The sequence below is a fragment of the Lactuca serriola genome, chromosome 6 (genome assembly GCF_051521515.1).
Source record: "Lactuca serriola cultivar US96UC23 chromosome 6, Lser_US96UC23_V15, whole genome shotgun sequence".
In the NCBI taxonomy this organism is placed as follows: Eukaryota; Viridiplantae; Streptophyta; class Magnoliopsida; order Asterales; family Asteraceae; genus Lactuca; species Lactuca serriola.
Window position 1 is genome coordinate 89,200,729 of NC_136413.1, and position 6,039 is coordinate 89,206,767.

The window sequence follows — 6,039 nt, forward strand, 5'->3', positions numbered from 1 at the left end:
AATCAAAAGTTTCAAAATGTTGGCAAATTCACGAATACTTCATCAAGTTTGAAAGATTCAACTCAAGCAAAAGTGAAATTTTCACCAAAACAACCAAATTTTCCGAATCCTTCAGTCTCAAAACCGACCAAAGTTTCATATACAAAAGGAACATCTGATGTAAGTACAATCAATCGTTGGTTTGAAGGGAAAGGAAGAAAATATCAAAGTGGGAAGTTTTCAGAGCAACAAATCAAGAATGCATTTGACAAGTTCGCAAATAACTCTTCCACTGCTAGTTCATCATCTCATCATTCGCAAGTTCTGGTTCAAAAATGGAAACCAGTTATCAAAAATGCGAATGTTGTGAAGGATAAGATTATAATCAATGGAAATCCAAAACTATTGAACGACTATATTTCAATATCTAGATCTGATGATGTTGATATAATGGATTCTGTCACAAACAAAGTGAAAACATGGTTTTTAAATTCAAAGAATTTGTTCCATTCTACTAATGATGGACCCAACAAGTCTTGGGTTCCTAAATTTTTTCAATAAATGAAGGTGATGTGTGACGAGCAATATGATACGAAATGGTATATTGATAGTGGTTGTTCTCGTCATATGACTGGAAGAAAGGAAAACTTGCGAGATTATAGAAGCTTGGAAAATGCAGGAGTAGTCAAATTTGGGAATAATCACAAGTGTCAAGTGAAAGGCTATGGGAAAGTCACAAATGGACAATTCACTGTCAACAGAGTTGCTTATGTTGAAGGACTTCAACATAATTTGATAAGTGTGTCACAACTTGTTTTTGGTACTGGAAACCAAGTTGTATTTAATGAAGAAGGAAGTATCATTTCAAATGCGAAGTCCAATGAAGTACTTCTCAAATCCAAAAGATATGGTGATATGTTTACACTGGACATCAAACCAATTGTGGGAAAACCTACTGTGTGTTTACTATCAAAAGCATCTAATGATGTCAGCTGGCTTTGGCATAGAAGATTGGCTTTGGCATCCAATTGTGGGAAAACCTGCTGTGCGTGTATTTCTTGTAACCTAAAACTAAAGAAAAGGTCAACTCCCTCTCTCTCATTTTCAAAATTTCCAATCACTTCAACTGTAGTTTTATATTTTCATTCCATTTTGCTTACAAAATCCTCAAGGATCTACCTAATCGACGATCTAACACAAATCAATTTTTAATAAAGGCAGATCCGTAGTCTAGCACAGTACAAGCGAAGTGGCAAAAGATCTTCAGTTGTGTTTTGCTTTTCTGAATCTGATGCCATTTTGAAAAACCAAGCACCGGTTTCGTTGAAGCAGTAGCGATGGAGAGCTATTTGAATGATAATTTCGAGGTCAAGCCGAAGAACTCATCGGAGGAAGCGTTACAGAGATGGAGGAAGTTGTGTTGGGTGGTGAAGAATCGGAAATGACGTTTTCGTTTCACTGCTAATATGTCCAAGCATTTCGAAGCTCGTGCTTTTCAACAATCCAATCTGGAGAGTCTACGAACCTTGATGCTGGTTTCACATGCAACAATTCAATTTCTCAATGGTATAACTTACAGTGTACCTGAGGAAGTGAAAGCTGCAGGCTTCCAAATTAGTCCATACAAATTAGGATCAATAGTTGAAGGCCGAAGCTTGGAGAAGTTAAAAGCTCATGATGGAGTTGAAGGAATTGTGAAAAAGATTTCCACATCAACCACCACTGGAATATCTACTTCTGAGGAAGTACTTAACAAAAGAAAAGACATTTATGGAATTAATCAATTCACAGAAAGCCCATCAAATGGCTTCTTGGTTTACATACGGGAAGCTCTACAAGATACAACCCTCATGATACTCGGTTTATGTTCCTTTGTTTCCTTAATTGTAGGCATTACAATGGAAGGGTGGCCAAAGGGTACACATGATGGTCTTGGGATTATAGCAAGCATACTATTGGTAGTATTTGTCACTGCCACAAGTGACTATAGGCAATCTTTACAATTCAAAGATTTAGATAAAGAGAAAAAGAAGATTACAATTCCAGTTACAAGAAACGAATGCAGACAAAAGATCTCAATATATGAGCTTCTTTTTGGTGATATTGTGCACCTTACTGTGGGTGATCAAGTCCCAACTGATGGACTTTTTGTTTCTAGATTTTCACTACTGATAGATGAATCAAGTCTAACAGGTGAAAGTGATCCAAGAACTGTAACAGTTGAAACCCCGTTTCTTTTATCCGGAACTAAAGTTCAAAACGGATCATGTAAAATGGTTGTTACCACTGTTGGAATGAGAACCCAATGGGGGAAACTAATGGCAACATTAAGTGAAGGTGGAGATGATGAGACTCCATTACAGGTTAAACTTAATGGAGTAGCCACAATTATAGGGAAGATTGGACTCTTTTTTGCTGTTATTACTTTTGCTATTTTGGTGCAAGGATTGTTTGTAAGAAAGATGGAGGAAGGATCCCATTGGACTTGGAATGGCGAAAATGCCCTTGAGATGTTGGAGTATTTTGCTATAGCAGTCACCATTGTGGTTGTTGCAGTTCCTGAAGGACTACCCTTAGTTGTGACATTAAGTCTTGCATTTGCCATGAAAAAGATGATGAATGATCGTGCCCTTGTTCGTCATTTGGCAGCTTGTGAAACCATGGGATCTGCTACTAATATCTGCAGTGATAAAACTGGAACCTTGACTACAAACCACATGACACTTGTGAAAGATTGGATTTGTGGAGAAATAAGAGAAGTGAACCATGGGGTGTCGACATTTTGCTCTACAATTTCCGATTCTGCCCTCGGGTTACTAGTCGAGTCGATTTTCAACAATACGGGAGGGGAAGTGGTGAAGACTGAAAACAACAAGACTGAAATTCTCGGAACCCCAACCGAAACTGCCCTTTTGGAATTTGGTCTCATGCTTAAAGAAAAACAAGTGGAGCTTGAAAAGTCAAACCTAGTCAAAGTGGAACCGTTTAACTCTGGAAAAAAAAGCGTATGGTTGTGGTTTTGGAACTCCCTGGAGGGTATTTTAGGACACATTGTAAAGGTGCTTCTGAAATAATCTTGAGAGCATGTGACAAGGTTTTGAATGGTAATGGTGAAGTGGTTCCTCTTGATGAAGAATTAAACAATCATTTAAAGGATACGATTGAAGTATTGGCGAATGAAGCTCTTAGAACTCATTGCCTTTGTTATAAGGAATTGGGAAATGAATTCCATTCCAAAGATGAGATTCCATTTAAGGGATATTACTTCTCAACATGTTGAAGTTCAAAAGAAGATTGATGTGGTTGCTACAGAAGTTCAAAAGGTTGTTGTTGTCCCTATCCTTGAAGCTAATCACAAAGAAACCCAGGAGAAGTTTGATCCGCTGATCAAGTTGGTGACTGAGCTGAAAACTGTGGTTTCGCAATCTTCATCTAATCAAATTCTCACTCCTGAGTTCTTGTCTCTAAAGATTAATACTTTAGAACAAGCAATTCAGAAAGCTCTTGCACCAATCGCAAATTTTACCTCCTTACTACCGAAGAGTGCCCCACCTGCTTTCACAGGGGTGCAAAGGGGAGAGAAGAATTCAAGTAAAGAGGAGGATACGAAGACAGTGGGAAAATTTATATCTACCCAGCTTAAATCTACTCTTCCAATAATTACTATGCCTATTTCCTCAACTACAATAACCACAAGACCGATTGCCAAAGGAATTTCGATTGGGGAAAAAGAAGGAGGTTCGAGTTCAAAACCTCAAACAGATGTTGTGGGAAAAGGAAAAGGAATATTGTATGAAAAATCGAAGGAGGAGAAGAAAGCTGAGGCAGAGGCTGAGTTGGAGAGAATGAGACAAGTACAAAGCATCATGAGGCAAAGGGCAAGTGATCCTCCCACGATGAACAAAGGAGATCCTGCGAAGCTGTACTCTTACGAAACCATAGAGCCAAAAGTTGTGGGGAGGGAAATGTATGAATTCGAGAAGAAGCCAAAGAGAAGTTATGATATTGCGAATTCAGACAATTGTCAGCTAGATTTTCCAATCAACGAAATGCTCTTCATTACTGCTCAGTACAAGATTAGCAAGAAGTTTGATAATCCTGATGATTATATACACATGAAAATCAGATTTCATGTTGTATTGGGGAAGAATCCGGATTAAGTTTGGTCTTTAATGAAGATCAAAAAGCTGCTAACAATCAAGAAAGATACGATGTTTGAAGACATGCTTCAAAATTTCCGTTACTTTGTTATTAGAGCAGACAACAAGCAGTATGACTTCACTGTAGCTGATTTTCCTCAGATGAACTGCAACGATTTGATTCAAGTGGCTCTGATTTTTGAAGCATATGGAAGAGAATAAGCTCAAAGGCTCTGAGACTGAAGTGTGCAAGATAGGCTTCGCACATGTTAAGACATACATCGACAATTACTTCGATTGTTTGGCTCTTACTGATGAAGAATTGGCAAATGTGTTGGGAAGAGAAGTGAATGTTACTTGGGAAGAAACCTTATCCCAGTCAGCATTATCGAAATATGTTGTTGGGGAAATATGCCTGAAACCTTTTGGCATGGTGTTTTCAGGAAGAGATACGAAGGGGAAGGCCAAGAAATTCTTGTTTAAAGTCTCAGAGGTGGAAAGATATACTTCTTCGCAATATACACACTTTATTGTTCGTATGAACAATTGCAAGAAGAAAAATGAAGGAGACAAGAAGGATCTCAAGAAGGTGATTTCCTGGTATGGAGAAGTGCGAAAGACAATTCACTCTGCTGTTCAAAAGCTTATGGACTGAATAGCTTCGACTGTTTACAAAGGGGGAGATTGTAGAAGCAAAATTGTAAAAGTCGAATATTGTGTTTGTATAGTTTCGCATCTTTATGTTATTTTACTAAGTCATATTTGTGCGAAGTATAATGTTTAGACTTAGTATATTTTTTGTACACTCATGTTCCCTATAAATAGGGACTGAGGATAGAAGTAGAGGAGATAACTTTCTGAAACGAAAATATCCTTTCTGCTTATTCTGTAATCAGTATTCATCAATATAAGATCTGATTAATATTTACTCTTGATGTTCTAACTCTTCAATCACTCAAATCATATTTTGCTTTCGTAAATCTCGATAACAATTCTCTTCAGTCAGGGATGACGACGTGTCGAAGACAACCTTTCAGACTCGCTATGGTCACTATGACTTCATGGTGATGTCGTTTGGGCTCACCAATGCTCCTTCCGTTTTCATGGATCTCATGAACCACGTGTGCAGAACGATGTTAGACTGATCTGTGATAGTCTTCATCGATGATATCTTGGTTTATTCCAGGAATCAGGAGTAGCATGAGGAGCACCTGAGGGAGGTGCTGGCGACGCTGAGGAAGGAGAAATTTTTCGCAAAGTTCTCCAAGTGTGAGTTATGGTTGCGCGAGGTGCAGTTTCTAGGGCACCTTGTCAACCAGAAGGGTATTCTGTTCGATCCGGACAAGATAGAGGTCGTGATGCAATGGGAGGTTCCGAGGTCTCCATCTGAGAATCGAAGTTTTCTTGGTCTGGCGGGTTATTATCGGAGATTCATCCAGGATTTCTCCAAGATTGTTTTTTTCTTTGACCTAACTGACCAAGAAGTCGGTGACATTCTATTGGGGGCCTGAGCAGCAGGCATCCTTCGAGACTCTCAGACAACGGTTATGTGAGGCACCGATTCTAACTTTACCGATGGGCGTCGATGACTTCGTGGTTTACTGTGATGCTTTTATCATACGTATGGGCGTAGTGCTGATGCAGCGAGACCACATGATAACATACACTTCGAGGCAGTTGAAGCCTCACGAGGCGAACTACCCGACGCACGATTTGGAGCTGGGGGCTGTAGTTTTCACCCTCAAGATTTGGCGACACTACCTCTATGGGGTTCGTTGTACTGTTTACACGGACCGCAATAGCTTGAGGTACCTGATGGATCAGCCGAATCTGAACACGAGGCAGCGCTGGTGGTTAGATGTGATGAAGGATTATGACTAGGAGATCCTTTATCACCTAGGGAAGGCCAATGTGGTGGCCG

At 39.4% G+C, this 6,039-nt stretch overlaps 1 pseudogene across 1 annotated transcript; it reads left to right on the top strand.

The window, feature by feature from the left end:
• Positions 1-1,023: 1,023 nt before the first annotated feature.
• LOC145059994 (calcium-transporting ATPase 1 pseudogene) lies at positions 1,024-3,259 on the top strand (annotated as a pseudogene). Its single transcript, XR_013686801.1, has 2 exons — positions 1,024-1,061; positions 1,201-3,259. The product of XR_013686801.1 is annotated as a calcium-transporting ATPase 1 pseudogene (transcript).
• Positions 3,260-6,039: the final 2,780 nt, after the last annotated feature.